At 47.9% G+C, this 19,804-nt stretch overlaps 1 protein-coding gene across 1 annotated transcript in view; it reads left to right on the top strand.

The window, feature by feature from the left end:
• Positions 1–19,804, top strand: part of Patronin (calmodulin-regulated spectrin-associated protein patronin) — a 195,599-nt gene that overhangs the window by 28,000 nt on the left and 147,795 nt on the right. The window lies entirely within an intron of this gene.

Below are 19,804 nucleotides of genomic sequence, written 5' to 3'. Positions count from 1 at the left end.
TTAAGTGTTGCTGTTCTAATACACAATTATGGTGTAGCAGTAAGCTGTGTGTGTTGCGCGGGGTGCAGGTGTAAGCTTCCTTTTGTTGTGGGAGCGGAAGACAGTGGGCAGCAGGCACCTGGATGCCTTTGTTTGGGTTCACCTGTGTTGTCTCAGCCCTCAGCTGGGTGCTCACCTCGCCACGCCCCGTTACTCCTTTACAAGTTCCCAATTCACTGATGCGATTATGCCATGCCTCTGCTTCACACACACCCTCACCTCTTTACAACACAACATACGTTTAATACTAATGTGACATTTGTAATATTGGTTCCCTGTCCTTAAAAGTCTTCCATTTGTATTCTCGCCCGTGTTCGACCGCAGGCAATCTGCCCTCAAATTGTTAAGGCTGGGTTTAACTTGCACGAGGATTTTTTAATTAGCAGGAGAAAGCGCCAAGCCATTACGACTTTATAGCACTTGGAAGGGGTCAGGATAAGGATTTGGGATGAAACAGGGGGGGGGGGGAATGGCCCCCAACCACTTGGACGGTCGGGGATTGAACGCCGACCTGCATGAAATGTGCACGAGTGGTTGGTTGGATGTAAAACTGCCAATCTGGCGTGCAACATTATTAAGCAGTTGAGTTGGGTAGGGGTGTGGGTGGTCGGGTAGGCAGCTGGTCCAAGACCTGGGTAAACACCTAGGGATGGAGGCAAGGGCACGCCTCGACTGAAGCTCGTTTGGTTTGTTATGGTTGTGGTAGGTCTGTTACTACAGTTACTTTTGGTGATGGTGGTGATGCCTTACTTATAATGGTGGTCTTTTAATCTCGGCGATGATGTAGTGGTTAGTTCTTGTGCTTATATTGTTAATTTTGCTGCTCCTGCTGATCCTGCTGCTGTTCGTGTTGCTGGTCCAGTTCCTGCTGGTCCAGTTCCTGCTGCTCCGATAGTTGCCCAGATTGTTGCTCCTGTTGCTGCTGCTAATACTACTGATGCTCCTTCCCCCTGTCCATGGGAACCAACTGTGATAGGCGTATTTAATTATTAAACACTAGACAATAGACTCACAAGAACGTGATGCATGATGATAAAATAATGAAGCCGTAACACTACGGGTAGTTATAGCACTAGTTACATTTACTGCGTGCTGAGGTGAATTTATGTCCAATTTATATCCATTTATACCAAGATGAACTTATATCCAAGTTGGTTTGGTTAACATTTTGGCATTATGATCGTTGGCAGTTGGAGCGATGTTGACCCAGTTCTACTAATGGAAGGCTGTGATTGGCAGCACACTACAGTCATGGTCTCTCGCGGGAAATTTGCGGTGTTGTGATCGATGGAGAAGTATGCTTTTTAATGGAGTAAGTATGGGGGTGTTAGAGGCCGGCTGATCCCAAGTCACTCGGTCAACGGCAGGCACTTCTCAGTCTTCCCAGCCGCCGGAGGGTCAGTGCTGGTCCACTTGGGGGGGGGGGGGAGTCCGTCACTACGACCAGGCACAGACGGATATTCATGACTCTACGACATAGCTAAAGGGATATTCATGACCCTACGACATAGCTAAAGGGATATTCATGACCCTACGACATAGCTAAAGGGATATTCCTGACCCTACGACATAGCTAAAGGGATATTCATGACCCTACGACATAGCTAAAGGGATATTCCTGACCCTACGACATAGCTAAAGGGATATTCCTGACCCTACGACATAGCTAAAGGGATATTCCTGACCCTACGACATAGCTAAAGGGATATTCCTGACCCTACGACCAGGCTACACTATGACCTGACTGTGGGGGGGGGGGGAGACGTGTCATCAGAACGCTGCCTTGTGTTAGACGGTGAATCAGTTGGCGATGAAAATGTGTTGCTGCCGTCATTACTTAAACTACTAGTACACTATTGCAACAATCACTACTACCAAAACTACCACAACGAAAACAACCACTACTACCAAAACAAGCACTACAACCGAAACTGCTGCTGATACAATTACTACAAACAAAAGAACTACTATTACTACTACTACTACTACAATCAAAACTACTACTATCACAAGCAAGTCTGCTGCTACAACTACTACTTCACCTACAACCAAAACAACTACTGCTACTATTACTACAACGAAAAAACTACCTCCAAACTACTTAAACAACTGCAACTAATAACAGTTGTATAATTGATTAACCTGTAATTTATATATGGAATGTGATAACGCAAAGGCACTACAAGTGTATAACCTTAAGATTAAAACGCAAGACGCAATAAAGCACCTAAATTATTGGGATCGTCTCAAAGCCCTCCAAATGTACTCACTAGAAAGAAGACGAGAGAGATATCAAATAATATACACCTGGAAGATACTGGAGGGCCAAGTACCAAATCTACACAGTAAAATAACAACGTACTGGAGTGAACGATATGGAAGAAAATGCAGAATAGAACCAGTGAAGAACAGAGGTGCCATAGGCACAATCAGAGAACACTGTATAAACATCAGAGGTCCGCGGTTGTTCAACACCCTCCCAGCGAGCATAAGAAATATTGCCGGAACTACCGTGGACATCTTCAAGAGGAAACTAGATTTATTCCTCCAAGGAGTGCCGAACCAACCGGGCTGTGGTGGGTATGTGGGTCTGCGGGCCGCTCCAAGCAACAGCCTGGTGGACCAAACTCTCACAAGTCAAGCCTGGCCTCGGGCCGGGCTTGGGGAGTAGAAGAACTCCCAGAACCCCATCAACCAGGTATCAACCAGGTTGCTGTAGTGCCAGACCCAACTTGGTTTCCCATAACACTCTAGGATGTACTCGGGTAAAGGTTGTGACTTGAGAGGTAGTCATTAGGGCGGCGGCCGTAGAGGCGGCGGTAGCGTATACAGTGACACAGGCCTGGAGGTGGTCACGCCCGTTGTAGTGTAATAATGGTGAGAATACCAGCTGCCGGACGTCGTTGTGGAGGGAAGGTCAGACTACTGTTAGCAGGTCTCCAGCACATGTTGGGGATGATGTAGGTAAAGGTGGGCTGGACCACTTGTCAACACTGGTGGTGTGGGGGAGCCTGTGTGTGTGTGTGGTGTGGGGAGCCAGGGGAGGTGGTCGGGGGAAGAGGCGTTCCTTGGTACCTGTATCTCCGGCAGAGATGGAAATGCAACTGTGCTCGGAGAATTATATCATTGAGTTAGATTACAACTTTAGCGAGATGAGTGTGCGGTGGGGCTTGCTGCGACGCGGGTGAGGGCCTGGGTGTACATGTGGTGTAGCTCCTAACATGAAGTACTTGTAGTAACCATGTACCCCATCGTACAAATATCGACGTGATGGACCAGTGGGCTCCATCACCTCGACTTTTGTGTTACTGAATTTGGACAAACGAAGTTTTTTTTATGTTGCTAACTAAACCTAACTTAACCAGCCTAAACCTAACACGCCATCTGAGGTCTAGTATAGTACATAGGTGCTAAACTAGGGCATAGGAATAATTTGTTGCTTTTTACCTATATTTTTCCGGACTCTTTAAAATGAATTTAACCCAATTTTACTTTCAATTTGTCCATCACAAATGATATTTGTACGATCGTCACACAAGGACGTAATATTTGAGTAGTTACAAAAGCACCATCTTACCAGGGTATAGTTACCTGTTGGTGTTGGTGAGGTGTTAGTGACCCGGGTTAGTGTACAGGTAAGGCGGTAACTGCTTATGGCAGGAGCGCCGCCATACACCAGTACTGAGCACAGACTCCGCGACACTCCACAGCTGCCCACATACCGTGAGGGCCAAATCCGGATGATAGTTTTGTACACTTACCACTGGTTGTACTCGGCCACTTCTATAGGAAGGCGTGACAACACTCGTGTCTGGGTGCAAGACTGGTGCGCTCCTCCAGTATAGTACACAGTTTCTCTCCAACCACTTGAGCTGGACGATAGAACCACGGTCTCACTTCATGCAGGTCGGCGTTCAATCCCACGACCGTCCAAGGGGTTGGGCACCATTCCTTCCCTCCGTCTTATCCCAAATACTTATCCTGATCCCTTCCAAGTGCTATATAGTCGTAATGGCTTGGTGCTTTCTCCTCTTAGTTCATTTATTCATTCATTCCTCTCTTAGAGGTTAAGGTGTGATCAGCCTCGTTATGTTCTCTGGCAGTCTGCACCCCCCCCCCCCGGCCTGATCCATATAGCACAAGGCATGGAAGAATTATACCTTGGATAACATTATTAGTTCCGGTGGTGCAGGTAACATGCTCGGGGTGGGGCTGTGGGCGTGCACACCTCCCAGGGTTGACGTGCACGCCTCCCAGGGTTGACGTGCACGCCTCTCAGGGTTGACGTGCACGCCTCCCAGGGTTGACGTGCACGCTGGCGCCTCCCAGGGTTGACGTGCACGCCTCCCAGGGTTGACGTGCACGCCTCCCAGGGTTGACGTGCACGCCTCTCAGGGTTGACGTGCACGCCTCCCAGGGTTGACGTGCACGCCTCCCAGGGTTGACGTGCACGCCTCTCAGGGTTGACGTGCACGCCTCCCAGGGTTGACGTGCACGCTGGCGCCTCCCAGGGTTGACGTGCACGCCTCCCAGGGTGGGCGTGCACGCCTCCCAGGGTGGCCGTGCACGCTGGCTCCTCCCAGGGTTGACGTGCACGCCTCCCAGGGTGGCCGTGCACGCCTCCCAGGGTTGACGTGCACTTGTCAACCCTCGTCTTGCCCTTGTTATTTTTAGCATACTTGTCTGGCTTCCGGCTGAGACGGTGGCGTGTTATCCACCATTGTGAACAATCTAGTCCAAGAGTGTAAGGAGAGAGCTGCTAGCGTGCACCGTCTTGGCTTGGTAAGGAACAGCTGGATACATCTCCAGCTTGTGGGGGCTGAGGGCGTGTGCCGGTATATGAATGGCCTTATAGAGCTTTGATAATATTGTTGATATAAATGATGTGCTGGATGAGCGGAGCTCTACACCCTTAGCACACCCACCTGGCCTTACTGGAGAGCTCTGGCGCTCTACACCCTTAGCACACCCACCTGGCCTTACTGGAGAGCTCTGGCGCTCTACACCCTTACCACACCAACCTGGTCTTACTGGAGAGCTCTGGCGCTCTACACCCTTACCACACCCACCTGGTCTTACTGGAGAGCTCTGGCGCTCTACACCCTTAGCACACCCACCTGGTCTTACTGGAGAGCTCTGGCGCTCTACACCCTTAGCACACCCACCTGGTCTTACTGGAGAGCTCTGGCGCTCTACACCCTTAGCACACCCACCTGGTCTTACTGGAGAGCTCTGGCGCTCTACACCCTTAGCACACCCACCTGGCCTTACTGGAGAGCTCTGGTGCTCTACACCCTTAGCACACCCACCTGGGCTTACTGGAGAGCTCTGGCGCTCTACACCCTTAGCACACCCACCAAGGGCCAGATTCACGAAGAAGTTACGCAAGCACTTACGAACCTGGACATCTTTTCTCAATCTTTGGCGGCTTTATTTACAATTATTAAACAGTTAATGAGCTCCGAAGTACCAGGAGGCTGTTTATAACAATAACAACAGTTGACTTGCAAGTTTTCATGCTTGTAAACTGTTTAATAAATGTAACCAAAGCCGCCAAAGATTGAGGAAAGATGTACACGTTCGTAAGTGCTTGAGTAAGTGCGTTCGTGAATCTGGCACCTGGCCTTACTGGAGAGCTTTGGCGCTCTTCTCACCTCACGCAGTCTTCCTTGTTGACCCACGAAAATGTACTAATTAAGGACTATAATTTCAATGATCAAGGGCCAACTTGAAGGGATGTGTTAGAATAAGAGCCTGCTAGTAGGTATCTCCAGGAAGTGAATAGGTGCACAGCGCTGGTTTACCGTGTAATGGTGAGGGGTGGTGGGGGTGGGGGGGGGGGGTGAGCCCCACTACACCATGTCTCCGAGGGGCTCCAACACCTGTTGCTCGCTTTCTTCTGTGACGTTGATCTTTCTCGTCTTGTTTTGTCAACTCTTGTCAATTGTTAACTTTTCCTGTTTGGCGAATCTGTAAGATTTTGGTGGTGTGATAGGCACAAAATCTACGCATGCGACAAATTAAGAAAACATTATACAACTGCTTTGTAAAATTTAGTGGGAGGAATGTGGTACCTCTGGAAGCAGTATTTCCCCCACAGTTTCCTTAACAGGCTCAAAGCACCTGGGTAAATCTTCCTTGGGCTTAATTATCTCCTCCAGTCTTCTTATGTGAGGACTACAGGTGCCATATAATGACACCAAGGTAAGGTAAGCCTTACCTGGCCATAGGCACAATCACAGAACACTGAGCATCAGGGTCCACGGCTGTTCACTACCCTCCCAGCAAGCATTATAAATATTGCCTGAACAAAGGTGGACTTTTTTAAGAACCAATTAGGCAAGTTCTTGCAAAAAAGTACCGGACCGACCAGGCTGTAGTGGATATGGGGGCCTTCGGGGGTCGCTCCAAGCAACAGCCTGGTGGACCAAGTTATCACAAGTCGAGCCTGGCCCCAGGTATGCTCCAGGTATGGTAAAAACTAAGGTATACGAGAGGTGATGATGGTACCCGGCTCATCGGGTAACGTTATGGTCACATTACACACCAGGGGGGGGGGTGCAGTGTGTCACCACACTGTGGCCATTGTAAAGGCAACATTGCCATAGTTGAGAGGCGTTGCTGTTTGGTGCCTGCTTGTGGTCGACACGTGTCTGTATGTGGGCTTGTTCCTGCTTGCGGGCTGACTGTGTGTGTGTACTCACCTAGTTGTGTTTGCGGGGGTTGAGCTCTGGCTCTTTGGTCCCGCCTCTCAACCGTCAATCAACAGGTGTACAGATTCCTGCGCCTATTGGGCTCTATCATATCTACACTTGAAACTGTGTATGGAGTCAGCCTCCACCACATCACTTCCTAATGCATTCCATTTGTCAACCACTCTAGCACTAAAAAAGTTCTTTCTAAAATCTCTGTGGCTCATTTGTGAGTGAGTGAGTGAGTGAGTGAGTGAAAGAGATTACCCAAGTGTAGTTACAGGATGAGAGCTACGCTCGTGGTGTCCCGTCTTCCAGGCACTCTTTGTCATATAACGCTTTGAAACTACTGACGGTTTTGGCCTCCACCACCTTCTCACTCGACTTGTTCCAACCGTCTACCACTGTTTGCGAAAGTGAATTTTCTTATATTTCTTCGGTATCTTTGTTTAGTCAGTTTAAATCTATGACCTTTGGTTCTTAAAGTTCCAGGTTTCGGGGATTTTTCCATATCAATTTGATCTATTCCTGTTACTATTTTGTACGTAGTGATCATATCACCTCTTTTCCTTCTATCTTCCAGTGTCAGCATATTTAATGCCTCTAACCTCTCTCCTCGTAGCTCTTGCCCTTCAGTTCTGGGAGCCACTTAGTAGCATGTCTTTGCACCTTTTCCAGTTTGTTGATGTGCTTCTTAAGATATGGGCACCACACAACCCCTGCATATTCCAGCTTTGGTCTTAACAAAAGTTGTAAACAATTTCTTTAGTATTTCGCCATCCATGTATTTAAAAACAATCTCGAAGTTAGAATTAAAAGCAGTATTATGGTATTTAATTTTGGTGGGGAATATTTTATTATTTGTTATTTTTTCTATTCAGTTTTGATGTTTTTTTTACGAGTGTGTAGAGGAGAAGAGGACTTACTGGGCGTGGGTGGCGTGGGAGGGAAGGGCCGCCTTGCTGCGTTGGCACTGGCTCTTGGTGTTTGGAAGAGCGTGCCTGGCGAGCTGGCGCTGGGCATCACCAACGGTGAGCACCTCATAGTGGCCGGCCATGATGGCCACTGTGGCCGGCCATGATGGCCACTGTGGCCGGCCATGATGGCCACTGTGGCCACAACTCTCTTTATGTCATAGACAGTGACACAGATTCCTCGGGTGAGACTCGAGTTTCAGATCCAGGAACACGAGGGGGTCGCTCTATCATCTGTACTACGGCCTCCCCCACTACGGTACTGCCTGCCTCCATAATTTTGTTTCCGGAGAGAGTAAATAGTAAATAAAGGTATTATTGTGATGCGACTGTGACGCCGCTATCCTCCCCCCCCCCCACCCGTGTGAAGGACGCCAGGTAATATGTGATGATTTGTGTGCGTATTGTAGTGTGTTGCGTGGGAGGCTGGAGGTTGGTGGGGGGTTGTGTACCAGTGATAGTGACTACAGGCTACTGACTCTCCATGACCTTCCACACATTACTTCAGCGCATTCCACTTACTAAAAGTTGGGCATACATAAATCTGTGTATCTATGTATTTACGTATGTAGCTTAGCTTAGCATTTTAAAAGCACCGAATCACCTGTGGTTGATTGTTCAATAAACCCTTAAACTATATGTTTAACACATCTCTAACCCTGACCATGGAGGACAGAAGAAAATGTATATATGCTGGTTAGCATTGTAAATGTGTGGCCACGTCTGTGGTAGAAAATAATAATAATAAAAAAACAACTAAAAGTTGGTACATCGCCGGCCTTGTCCCCGGTCGTGCAAGTGGTTGGGCATCGTTCCGTCATTCCCTTAGCCCCTGTAGTATATAATTATATACTGGCTTAACGCTTTCGCCTGATAATTACTTTGTATTTCCAGCTTCCATTTATGTGTTCTCGTCCTACTGTTTATACTGGCTGTCCTTGCCTATTGTGCTCCCTATACTGTGGTCGGTGAACATAGTCCCTCTCTTCCTTCTATCACCCAGGGTTGACACGTTAATCTTCTTATTGTGCCACTAACTTTGTGCTAACGTCTCCAGTTTACAAGATGAGTTTTATGCTTCACGAGGTGCGAATTGCATGGCGGCGCTGCTCATTATTGTATGGCTTGGTGGGCGAGGCGGGAGGCAGGCAGGCAGGTGGTGGGTGTGTTGGTGGCGGGGTGATGAGCTATGCACGGAAGGTTATGCAGGTTATGGAGACGGTTCCCAGGATCAATGTATCTGCGTCCCGGTTTTTGGCCAGGCCTCCTGGTTGATGATGTGGTGTACTAAACTGTTCACCAGATCATCATATACCCTCTGGAGGTGTATATCAAGTTCCATTTATGAATGGGGCTAATTTGTACAGTCCGTCATGCCTCCTGGTCTTGTAAGAAATCGTTTCAGAGTCCATTAGATTCAGTCCCTCTTAATATTTTCCAGGTGTGAGTTGTGGGTGATGACATTAATTGAGATGTTTTGTTGCACTGATTCTGACAGTAAAAGTTATACGTTCTCCAGGTGAACAACCTCTCCAGCTTGGGGAAGGGTCGTTAATGTCCACTACTTTAACACTCTACACATAACATGTTTCTTAAAGTATCATAATTAATTAGACATACATTATCTGTAAAAGTTCTTGTTATACAACAATTAGATCCACGAAGAAAAAATATGCTTATTAGTAATAATTGTACACAGCCATGAACATAGAACCTTGGCTTGTCAGAACTCCCCATTAATTATAGGCCTAATAAAATTGGGAGGGGGGGGGGAAGGGTGTTATTTTTAAAAGTAGTGCCGTTGAAGGTGAGGAGCGTGAAGATTGGAGTTGGAGCTGGGATCACTTTAGACCCTGAACAGAGGATTTGGAAGTAGACGTGTTCTTGGAGGGAGATGGTGGGCAGTGCGAGACTACTCAATAAACTGTTTTCCCTTACCATAATGTTTTACTAATAATTTTTCATCTTGAAAGTTTGAAATGTCGATTCGAACAATGAGAGGTGCTGCCTCCTGGACGACCTAGGCGGGTGTGTTAGAGGGAACAGTCTGTTCTTGCCTGTGTGAACTCTCCAGGTGATAGCCGTCACCAGTATCTTCACTACAGTTGAATAGTACTCCACAAGACATTTACCCCTTGGTAAAAATAACATGAATTCAGAATTCACTGAAGATGGTAAGATCTCTGCGTGTGTGTTTTCCTCTCCTGTCCGGTGGTGGTGATTGTATTGTCCCTTGGGGGCCTTAGTGTGGTGCAGGGTGTGGTGCAGGGTGTGGCAGGGTGGGCCTTGGGGCGGTAGTGTGGTGCAGGGTGTGGCAGGGTGGGCCTTGGGGGCCTTAGTGTGGTGCAGGGTGTGGCAGGGTGGGCCTTGGGGCGGTAGTGTGGTGCAGGGTGTGGCAGGGTGGGCCTTGGGGGCCTTAGTGTGGTGCAGGGTGTGGCAGGGTGGGCCTTGGGGCGGTAGTGTGGTGCAGGGTGTGGCAGGGTGGGCCTTGGGGCCTTAGTGTGGTGCAGGGTGGCCTTTGGGGCGGTAGTGTGGTGCAGGGTGGGACAGTGTGTGGCAGGGTGGGCCAGGGAATGACCTAACTGTACCCGGGGTTTTTCAGTGGCAGGTGAAGTAGCCTCCGGGTGGTAAGGCCAGTGTCCACGATGCTACAAGGCCGGCTGGTGGCGGAGTGTGCCAGTGGTGTACACCCTGGCCCCCACCGGCACGTGGTGGTGTACACCCTGGCCCCCGCCTGCACGTGGTGGTGTACACCCTGGCCCCCACCGGCACGTGGTGGTGTACACCCTGGCCCCCACCGGCACGTGGTGGTGTACACCCTGGCCCCCACCGGCACGTGGTGGTGTACACCCTGGCCCCCACCGGCACGTGGTGGTGTACACCCTGGCCCCCACCGGCACGTGGTGGTGTACACCCTGGCCCCCACCGGCACGTGGTGGTGTACACCCTGGCCCCCACCGGCACGTGGTGGTGTACACCCTGGCCCCCACCGGCACGTGGTGGTGTACACCCTGGCCCCCGCCTGCACGTGGTGGTGTACACCCTGGCCCCCACCGGCACGTGGTGGTGTACTCCCTGGCCCCCGCCGGCACGTGGTGGTGTACACCCTGGCCCCCACCTGCACGTGGTGGTGTACACCCTGGCCCCCACCGGCACGTGGTGGTGTACACCCTGGCCCCCGCCGGCACGTGGTGGTGTACACCCTGGCCCCCGCCTGCACGTGGTAGTGTACACGCTGGAGTACACCATCTAAGGCCAACATTTCATCTTTCTAGCAGCAGATATAAGAAATATTTCTGAAACAATTGTGAATATTTTCAGTAGGGAATTTGAGATGTTTGAGCAGTAAGTGGCAGGTTGTGACCGAAGGTGCCGCCAGATTAATGTCTTAAGCAGTTTATTATGGATCACCATACTCATCTACGGGTAAGGCTAGGTTAAGTTAATTATCAGGAGACAGCACTAAACCAGTCTGACTATATAGCACTTGGAAGGGATATGAGGATAGATTTGGGATAGGACGGAGGGAAGGAATGGTGACCAATCTATTGAACGGTCGGGGGATTAAACGCAGACCTGTAATAAGCGAAGCCGGCGTTTTATCGCCCAGTTCAACTTCGTGAAAGGTTAGTCACACAATGGTTTCAGGTACTGGACACCAATGACCTTCAAGGTAAGCAGTTTACTTTTGTGATGAACTATTTACGGTTTTAATTTAGATATGATGCCGCCTGCAGCCATAGTGTGTGGGCGGGAAGGTTAGCCAGGTGTGTGAGGGTGGGAAGGTTAGCCAGGTGTGTGTGGGTGGGAAGGTTAGCCAGGTGTGTGTGGGCGGGAAGGTTAGCCAGGTGTGTGTGGGCGGGAAGGTTAGCCAGGTGTGTGTGGGTGGGAAGGTTAGCCAGGTGTGTGAGGGTGGGAAGGTTAGCCAGGTGTGTGTGGGCGGGAAGGTTAGCCAGGTGTGTGTGGGCGGGAAGGTTAGCCAGGTGTGTGAGGGTGGGAAGGTTAGCCAGGTGTGTGAGGGTGGGAAGGTTAGGCAGGTGTGTGTGTACTGCCTACACCAGGCAACTTTGGCGGTTCTTGGCTGACACTTGTGGTATAGAATATTATACTGCATGACATGTGTAAACATTTCTGATAGTTGTCTCAACTGTAAATTTAAACATCTGAGCTACAGGAAGAGAAAAACTATAGAAACCAGACACAGCTTAATAACACTCAAATATTTAAAGTGCTTAAGATTTTTATGCATTTTTTAGGGGGGGGGGAGGCTTTTATTGGTTAGACTGAAAAATATTTAAATTTAAATTGTAACAATTACTTAGTGTATTAATCAGTCTAGTTCATGTGCTTTGGGGGGGGGGGAATTGTATATATAATAATTTGCTGTATTTGTTTTACACTTAATGTATTTAGGTGTGATAGGCACTTCACGGGGCTGGTTATACATAATACATTAGCCAGCCTGGCCAGCCTGCTCGCTGGTACTGTGTTTACAAACTGATGTATGCGTGTAACGGACTTAGAGAATAATTTTTGACTAATTTGATGTGCATGGGTGAGCGGTGGAGCCTGAGAGAGAGGTGTGTGTTCCTGGCAGGTGGTGTGTGTGTGTGTGTGTGTGTGTGTGTGTGTGTGTGTGTGTGTGTGTGTGTGTGTGTGTGTGTGTGTGTGTGTGTGTGTGGGGGGGGGGGGGGGGGGGGGGGTTAGGTTAAGATGGGCAGCAGTGTGGCGAGGGGCAAGTTGTCTTGACTATGGTGCCTTGCTCCACGGCAACAATCAAGCAATAACGTGCTCGTCTAACAAGCCAGACATAGATATATAAGCCTACTTAACAAGAGGGTTAATATAAAAAAATGTTGTGGATTCCTTATAGCGTCCCCGCGGCCCGGTCGTCGACCAGGGCCTCCTCGTTATCGGACTGGTCAACCAGGCTGTTGAACGCGGCTGCTCGCAGCCTGACGTATGAATGACGTATGATTAGGTATCCTTTGGAGGTGCTTATCAAGTTCTCTCTTGAACACTGTGAGGGGTCGGCCAGTTATGCCCCTTATGTGTAGTGGAAGCGTGTTGAACAGTCTCGGGCCTCTGATGTTGATAGTTCTCTCTCAGAGTACCTGTTGCACCTCCGCTTTTCAACGGGGGTATTCTGCACATCCTGCCATGCCTCCTGGTCTCATGTGATGTCATTTCTGTGTGCAGGTTTGGGATCAGCCCCTCTACTATTTTCCACGTGTAAATTATTATGTATCTCTCCCGCCTGCGCTCAAGGGAGTACAGATTTAGGTTCTTTCCTAAAGGTTCCAGTAGTTTAGATGTTTTACTGAGTGGATTCTAGCAGTAAAGGATCTCTGCACGTTCAGCATTTTCTCCAGCTTTGAAAGGGGCTGTCATTGTGCAGGAGTACTCCACTCTAGAGAGCACTAGCGTCTTGTAAAGTATCATCATTGGTACAGCATCTCTTGTGTGAATGGATCTTGTTATCCAACCTGTCATTTTTCTTGCCGTTGTGACGGCTACTTTATTGTGTTCTTTAACGGTTCCGACATGAGTACATCCAAATCCTTTACATTGCCTTTTCGTTCTATGTTATGATTTGACTGAGTTTTGTACGTGGTTTCCGTTTTTTTATTTTCATTTTTTTCCGTAGCGCAGGACTACAACGTAACTTCGTTAAACACCATATTATTTTCTGTAGCCCATAGAAAGACCTCATATACATCTGATTGCAAGTTTGCCGTGTCCTCTATGTTGCCTACTCTCATGAAAATCCTCGTGTCATCTGCACAGAATGATACAGTACTATAGATTGTGTCCTTGTCTATGTCCGATATGAGGATGAGAAAAAGTACTGGAGCAAGCATAGTACCCTGGGGGACTGAGCTCTTCACGGTTGATGGTCCGGATTTTATTTTGTTGACTATTACACATTGGGTAATAGTCAACTAGATACTAGATGTGGTTTTTTATCTTGATTTGGCATAGGAGAAAAAAATATTTCGGATTTCTCACTTCCTTTACACATTGACCTGCAGGAACATGATAAAGTTGACGCCCTTGCTAAGGTTGCAGTAAATAAAGTCAGTATTGAACGGAATCTCGAGTTATCAAATATGTCTTTTAAAAGTGGCATTAGACGAGAACTCCTGGATGAATTTGAAGACAGCAGAACAGTGCAAACTGGAACTAGCAGGTCCATTGTTTATCACAATGAAATGTGTGAAGTAAAACGTGTGTATGGGGCAAGTAACAAAGTCAGTAGACCAACAGATGTTGTCACAGCTCGTATAAGACTTGGCTACAAGTATTTCTGGCAGTTCGGCTTGTGTAGGGATCTAGATGAAGTAAAGTGTAAAGTGTGTGGACAAAGACAGGGACACACACTCGCTATATTTTGGATTTAATAAAATACATACTATATTACATTAGTATATTACTAAATATCTTGAATATTTAGTAATATACATCTATAACACTATATATTGGATTGCAGTAAAAAATTGAGCCATTTAGAGATAAATCTAAGCTCACTCTGTATAATATGGCAACCTATCTTATTACTAAGGATAAAATATCTGAAATCCTTGCACTGTATCCATATTTCGCTTCCAGTAAATAAACGACATATGAAATTAAGAAACAAGTAGTGTATTGTGAAGACTAATAATAAACAGCAGCTCTCCTATGACTGTAATGTCTCCATTGCTCAAACAATTTTGTATTAGCGATAAGACCTACCATTAATGTATGATGACTTACTGTAAATATACAGCTCTTGAAATAGAACATTCTCTGTAACTAACTGACATTGTAATTATAAGGTGTGAAGGATAGATGAAATTGTTTATGTAATAATCTCCGTTGAGGTGTGATAAAGACCTTTTGTGCCCTCTGTAATGCTTTTTGCGCTACCGCTCACAGGATGAGTATGGGGTGCACAATAAACTAGCCGCCTCCGGTGACAACAATCAAATCCCCACCGTCCTCTGCTGCCAGTCTTGGGCTCCTGTTGATGTCCCTCACTGTCCCCCCCCCCCCCCGCTCTCTCTTGCTTAGCTCGCCCTCCGTGTATCATGCCCAGAGTGAACCATTGTAGAGGCGTCACAGTCTGCTTGACCACTCGCCAACGAGGCCACCTTGACCACACTGCTATTGCCTGCAACACATCTTGCTTCTCGAAAGATTTGTCATCACCTTGTTAGATGCTTCCATTCCTTCCTCTGTCAATTGCTTCACCCACGCCACTAAAATGGGTAGTATTCCCGTGACTCCTGGTGGTGTGAGTGTTACATTGTTCAGTATCAAGCAGTAGTTCTCCCGGAGTGGGTTCTGGGGGGAAGTGTTGGGTCATGTCCACTGTTCTTCCGGCACTTCTCGCAGAAACTTGACCTAATTCCTTCTTGAAGTTCACCTTTGTTCTGGCACTATTTCCAGTGCTTGCTGGAAGAGCGTTGAACAGCCGCCGACCTCTGATGTTCAGTCAGCCAAAAGGATATCGGGATATCTCAGTCCCACATCAAAAGGATATCATCAGCGGCGTATGCTAAATTGGCCAACATAAGAACTGCCTTTAGAAACGTGTTAGGAATCATTCAGAATTTTGTATACCACATGCATATGTCAGACCAATCCTGGAGTATGCAGCTCCAGCCTGGAGTACATATTTAGTTAAACACAAGACAAAGTTAGAGAAGATTCAGAGGTATGACACCAGATTAGTCCCAGAACTGAGAGGTATGAGGTACGAGGAAAGGCTACGAGAATTAAACCTCACATCCCTGGGAGACAGGAAAGTTGAGGGAGACATGATCACCACCAACAAAATTCTCAGGGGAATTGACAGGGTGGACAAAGACAAAGTATTTAGCACAGGTGGAGCACGAACAGGGGAACACAGGTGGAAACAGTTCTCAAATGAGCCAGAGACATTAGAAAGATTGTTTTCAGTGTCTTGTGTAGTTAACAAATGGAATGTACTAGGAAGTGATGTGGTGGAGGCTGACTCCATACACAGTTTCAAATGTAGATATGATAGAGCCCATTAGGCTCAGGAATCTGTACACCAGTTGATTGATGGTTGAGAGGCGGGACCAAAGAGCCAGAGCTCAACCCCCGCCAGCACAACTAGGCGAGTACAACCAGGTGAGCACGGCCACCAGTCCCACGCCCATGCAGGTCACCACCATTATACAGCCCAGTAAAGGTTTGAATACTGTGCGTCATCCAGGAGTGGCATCAGATCGTGTTAGCACAATACCGCATCATCTGAGAGGAGACGTCCACCACCTGTCCTGTAGTTATATGTTATTGTCGCACGGAAACTGAGTGAGAGAAAAGTATATATAAAACTGGTTTGTATTCAGAATTGTTGAGATAAAAACATCAGTGATAATACTATTCATGTGCTGCGTCCAACAGCTTGGTTAACCAGACTGTTGGATGCGGACTCTGACCAGTCCTCCTAGTGAGAGGCTGGGCCGTGGATACGTTGATCCCCGGAATCACCAGAAAGTGATCACACGGTAAGTGCCACTTAACAGATATTGGGTAGCCAATAGAATATTGGAGAGGTTGTAGTCATTAATTGACTACAGGTTGATAAAGAGAGGTTGGCAATTATTAATTCTTTATTATTATAATAATTAATATAATAGTAATTGTTGTATTTAATAATTGACTCTGCCTTCTACTTGGTTTTGAAGGAGGCCCACCTCGGGCCTCCTCCAAGACCAAGTAGGTGCGGGACCGGGGCGTCCACCTCCCGAGGGTCGTGCGGCCCCAGGCTCTGCTTCGGGAGGCTGGGGTCGTTCATACCCTTGATGGGGTGGTTCTTCTCCGGCCCCGGCCACGGCTGTCTCCGGGTGCAGGCAGTCCCTATGCCTTTTTCACCAACTTCGAGGTCAACCTCGGAACTCGCAGTTCCTGTGACGGTGCTGGAACAAATCGTATTGGTGTTTGCCTTTCCATTGAGACTTTCGGCGCCGTGAAAAAAAGGGGGGGGGGCCCTGCTGCATGGGTAACAGCTTCTCCCCCGTATCAACCTACCCTGGCTTTGCGCCCTGGAGAGGCGGACAACAGAGCACAACACCATAGTCTTCCAAGACTGATGGACCCCTACTGTAGTCACTATCACGGTATACCTAACTACAACATATGGAAAGAAAGAACAAGTGACGACTGTTCAGTTGGTCCAGTGACACAACAGCTCCTCCTAACACAGTCTTGTTACACCAAGTTAATGCTTGTCGAGCCTGGCCCCAGGCGGGACTTGGGAAGACCCAGAACCCACTCATGGTGTCTTACCTTGTCATGATTCCGGGGCTTAGCGTCCAAGTGGTTGGGCACTATTCCTCCACCCCCCCCCCCCACCCCCCCGTCCCATCCCAAATCTTTATCCTGATCGCTTCCCAGTGCTATATAGTGGTAATGGTTTGGTGCTTTCCCCTGATAGTTCCCCTTCCCCTACCCATCTGTTACTGAAGGTTGAGGATGGTGGCGGTGGCGGCGTGAGGTAGGCAGATGGTGGGTAGTGTGACAGCTTGGTGGCGGGGCGGTGGACCGCTACCTTCAACCACTCCACCACTTGCTACAAGCTAATTCATACTTTCTCTCCCCCCACCCCCCCCCACCCCCCACCTTCCGTCCCTTCCCCCCTCCCCATCTTCCTGACCTTGGTGCCTCCAGTGACACTGACCAACGTGTACAACTTGTGCACAGATTTTAGCGGTGTGGTGTGAGATAAGCTGACTGGCCAGCCATATGTTTGCACTAATACCGTACTGAGCGGTGCAGGTTTTTTGTAAGTCACCTGTTGTGTCGGGATGAGGGTGAGGCATAACGGTGGGCGGTAGTGTGGTGGTGGTGGTACAGTACGGTGCAGCTAGTAGTGTCAGTGATGGTGGTGGTACAGTACGGTGCAGCTGGTAGTGTCAGTGGTGGTGGTGGTACAGTACGGTGCAGCTGTTAGTGTCAATGGTGGTGGTGGTACAGTACGGTGCAGCTGGTAGTGTCAGTAGTGGTGGTGGTGGTGGTACAGTACGGTACAATACTGCAGTAAGAGGCAGACAAGGAACACATGTAAAGTGATGAAGATGGGAAAAGGAGAAAGGAAACCAGAAACTACACCATAAGTAATGAGAGAGATAAAGCCGCACACATAAACAGGGTATCATTGGCAGCGTAGTGGAGACCAGCAAATATTAGGTGGACATTTAGCCCCTTAAGAGCGCCAGTGTTCCAGTCCAGTGGTCGTCGTATGAGCAATTTTTTTTTTTTAAATAGTTTAAAATATGGAAGAAAGAAAAGTTTTTTTGGATGAACAGAATTTCACATTAGTCTGGTTGTTGTCATAGGAAAAGCAGATATTTTATGGGAGACTAAAATGAAGCATTACAAGTGGTCTCAAACTTTTAAATATATTCATTAATATGTATGTGAGCGATAAACCCACTTGATCAAAAATTCTTCTAATTAATGACATGCATAATAACAATGATTAATTTTTATTTTGTAATATTAGCCAGAGAAATGTTATATCTATGTAATTGAAACATTTAACGAGCAGAGCCAATTCTCGTAGGTTTCTGAAGTGAAGTGTCAATTGACATAGTGGCATTGATCTTGGAGAACTGTTTGTGCGTATAATTACTTAAGCTCTCGTCAAAGGTTTTGAAGTTTGGAACCTAAATAGGAATTCTTTCAAGACAGTCTAGACAGTCAGTATAAGATGAAGCAAAAAATTAAAAGTAGAGATGGCTGCAACGATATTAGTGTCCCAACTAACGGGGCTAAGCTACAAGGATAGGTTAAGGGAACTATATTGCAAGCATAGAGGAGAGAAGAAACAAAGTATATGATCACTACATACATGACAGTGCGAGACAAGATGGGCAAGGACATCCTCTTTAAATGAGTGAGAGAGTAGGACACTATGCACTATGACGTAGGTGGAAGCAAAAATCTCGATTAAGTCCAAAAAGTTGGAATGCACTGATAGTAGTAGTGGAAGCCACCTCCTCCATGTACAACTTTAAGGACAAAATTGGACAGTCGGGAAAGTTAATATAAAACTCAAGAGGTAGGTAGAACAAGGGTAGCAGGCGAGGTATAGAGAGCAACACCTCACTTCCCTGAGGTGAGGGAGGCGGAAGTCCTCCCAGCCGTCCCCACTTGTCACAGCCAGTGGGTGTCCCTGGCCGCCACACTGGGGGACGCTCACTCACCCACTAAAAAAATAACGAGCAGCCGGGGGGGGGGGGTCGTGTTTTGTTGGCGTGGTGGTGATTGTCTGCCGTTTTGAGCTGGATAAGGAGACACCCTTGTGAGTTTACTTACGATTGGGGATGCAATACATGCTGTTTTGACGATGTGTGAACCTAGCACCTCTCCACGAACCTAATCAACCAGCACCTCCCCACAAACCTAGCACACAGCAGGTGAAGCCCCACCACCACCACCAGGGGGAGGGGAGGGAGCGGGACGACTCCTAGTGTAAAGTAGGGCGCGAGTTAGTAACTGGGCTTCCACCCTCCAAGCATAGTTTCCGGCTATACTTCTCGCACCCGGCCATCTCACCTATATCAGTTCATACTTAATTCCTTAAGTTTTTTACCGATGGGTGGAGGGGAGGGGTTCAGAAACCGGACCGCGGGGATATTAATCCTCGGAACCACCTCAAAGTAGACGGATACAAGAGATTACTTCTGACTGTTGTTAGCTGGATTAGAATTTTCAATGAACAAATCCACAAGGGCCGTGACGAGGATTCGAACCTGCGTCCGGGAGCATCCCAGACACTGCCTTAATCGACTGAGCTACGACAGGGTTAAAATTGTGTTAGATTGTGTGTTAGAATTTTCACTTTTCACAACTGATCTTAAATCTTATCCTTACTCTACTAGTATTCCCTAAAATAGGATGTGCCAGTCGGATAAACCCAGGTTCCAAACTGCTGAAAGGTGATTGAACAGTTAGGGATCGGTTGACAATAGTCCCTCCCTCCCTGCCTCGCCTCGGTTGGATCTCAGGTGGGTATCATTGGCGAGGGGTGCGGGGTGAGGTTGTTACCTCTGCACCACATTGCTTTATCATCCTTCTTAATCG

Source organism: Procambarus clarkii, chromosome 23 (genome assembly GCF_040958095.1).
Source record: "Procambarus clarkii isolate CNS0578487 chromosome 23, FALCON_Pclarkii_2.0, whole genome shotgun sequence".
NCBI classification, from domain to species: Eukaryota; Metazoa; Arthropoda; class Malacostraca; order Decapoda; family Cambaridae; genus Procambarus; species Procambarus clarkii.
Note: the sequence above shows the minus strand (reverse complement) of the source record. Positions and strands in the feature narration are given on the sequence as shown.